Source organism: Prorops nasuta, unplaced genomic scaffold (genome assembly GCF_024137725.1).
Source record: "Prorops nasuta isolate Cenicafe-Biocafe unplaced genomic scaffold, Cenicafe_Pnas_1.2 PNAS00011, whole genome shotgun sequence".
In the NCBI taxonomy this organism is placed as follows: Eukaryota; Metazoa; Arthropoda; class Insecta; order Hymenoptera; family Bethylidae; genus Prorops; species Prorops nasuta.
The window spans coordinates 5,441,466-5,444,079 of NW_027116808.1; the positions used below are offsets into that span (position 1 = coordinate 5,441,466).

Genomic DNA, 2,614 nt, shown 5'->3' on the forward strand with positions numbered 1-2,614 from the left:
TTTATTATTAGCAGTTTACATCTCAATTTCTAGATGTAACAATAACATGTATAAACAGATGCAATAAAGGATGGTACAAGTGATGCTCATTATCGTCATCAGCCGCTCGTGCTATTCGGTGTTAATGACTCCCATTGACATGAGTAATGTAATAAGAAACTGTACTTACCAAATATTTCCAACTTATTTTTGTCCAGTAACAATCACTTCACATTTTAATTATTTGTTACGTAAACGTATAGCATGTATATGTAAACAAATGCAATATTCCATAGTACAATTGTCGGCAAGAATTACTGTTACACTCCCACCTGTATAAACAATGGATAAAAATTGTACTCACTAAATATTTTCAACCTATTCCTCAACACTGACCATCGATACACATTTGAATTTTTATCACATTGATTTATAAGGATATATGTCTAAATAAATTCAATATAATTAATAGTACAATATATTATTATCATCGAAGGGATTGCTGTTATTAGTCCTATCTAAATATGTAGCGGATAATAGTATACTTACCTAATTATTTCCAATCAATACTTCACTAATAACAATTAGTTTGTGAATCAATTGTTGTTGCATAGATGTATAACGATTTTATGTGTAAATAAATATTAAAAGCCATGATATAATTATCATCAAGAGGCCTAACTGTTATTCATGTTCACAAGAAGAATGGAAAAAATTGTACCTCACAAATATTTTTGACCAATATTGGTATAATCACACAATCTCTTTCTTTCAATTTTTGTTATGTAGATTCAACGACGTATGTGTAAATAAACGCAATAATGAAGAAAAAAATTATAGCGAAGAGATTAAGTCATAACTCTTACAACACGAGGAATGAAAAAAACTTTAGTTAACAAATATTTTCGACCAATTCTGGCCCATTGACAATCGGTTTACGTCTCAATTTTTCTTACGTAGTTGCAACGACGTATGTCTGAAGAAATGAAATAATCAAGAATAAAATTATAGCGAAGTAATCGTCATGATTCCTACAGCATCAGCATTGGAAGAAACTGCTAAAAACATTTATTCAGCCAATTCTGGCCCACTGATAATCGGTTTACGTTTCAGTTTTTGTTACGTAGACGCAACTAAATACTTACAAATGAATGTGATAATCCAGAAAAACGTTATATCCAATATATTAAATCATTATTCCTACAGCATAAGCAATAAAGAAAACTGCTTGAAAAATATTTTTTTGCCATTTTTTGTCCATTGACAATAGGTTTAAGTTTCAATTTTTCTTACATAGATGCAACGACATGTGTATAAATAAATACAATAATGAAAAACAAAATTATACCGAAGAGATTTAGTCATCACTCCCATAACATGACCAGTGGAAAAACCCTTGCTTACAAAATATTTCCGACCAATTCTGGCCCATTGACAATCGGTTTACGTATCAATTTTTGTTACGTAGATGCAACGACGTATGTCTGAATAAATGCAATAATCCTTAGTACTTGAACGACGACCATTATCGTCACTAGTCGCTGTTATTGCTCCCATCTACACGAGTCGAGTAATGGAAAAATTGTGCTTACCGAATATTTCCGACCAATTCTGTCTGGTCCACTGATAATAGTTCCTTTCATCACACAAATTCTTCAAAATCTATTAGCTTGCCCAATATATGACCAAACACTGCAATAGATCACCATAAATTGCAATTTCTATGAAAACTCTCGCTCTAGCCTAAATAAATTGATAGAGTGTCTTACTCCAGTCTAAAATGGCATAATTTTTTCTCCCAAAAATTGCATCCAACAAAGAAGCAAATTGCTGGAGCACTAAAAACCAGTCAAATATAATATATATATATATATATACATATACATATATACCTCAGTAAAAACTATAATGATGATTGGCGCAGAGAGACGACCGCAATTATATCGAGAGCTGCGCAAATGTCGTTGGGAGCAACAAACATGTTATGATTATTAAACTTACCGTGAAATATTAGAACGTGTCGAAGTGTAAATAAATTGGATCTGGAGACAAAAACAAAATTCGAAAGCGAACCTCGAATCTGGCAAATGCGCAAAATAGCGTTTATAAATTCATCATTGCAGAATTTTTGAAGAATATTTTAAGTCCACAACATTATTATTCCCACTGTTACAATTTAAGGGTAGTTTTTTTGGTCGGTATAACGCCAAGCGAATATGGAAGATACAGCGACCAAACAGATGGAATGCTAATACCTACACGAGACTCGTAGAATTCCACATGTCGTACGCCGCATTGGGCCGGGCCGTACAGTCCCGAGATCGCCCGAGTCCGGCCGAAGGTCGTCCAGCTGGGATATAAAATCAGCGAGACTCGCTTTGGCCGCCATTCGCCGAGCCACTTGACTCGCACTAGCACGCCAGTTTCCTAGTGACAAAGTGCGTTACGAGTGAAAACCAGTGCAACATCCTCTCATTGGGACGATCGAAGGATCACCAAAATAATCAACATGTACACGAATCCGTTCAACCGCAAACACAGCACGATCAGACAGGTTCTGGACCGCTTGCTGGATCCGACAAAGAAACCCATCAGAAGATCGGAGAGTGTTTCCAGTTCGGGGAGCAACAGTTCC

At 35.0% G+C, this 2,614-nt stretch overlaps 1 long non-coding RNA gene across 1 annotated transcript; it reads right to left on the minus strand.

Moving 5' to 3' along the window:
* Nucleotides 1-1,026: 1,026 nt before the first annotated feature.
* On the minus strand, nucleotides 1,027-2,178 carry LOC136777563 (uncharacterized). Its single transcript, XR_010823275.1, has 4 exons — nucleotides 1,981-2,178; nucleotides 1,749-1,817; nucleotides 1,572-1,671; nucleotides 1,027-1,463 (listed from the first exon to the last, which is right to left on the minus strand). It is a non-coding gene; the product is annotated as an uncharacterized lncRNA (long non-coding RNA).
* Nucleotides 2,179-2,614: the final 436 nt, after the last annotated feature.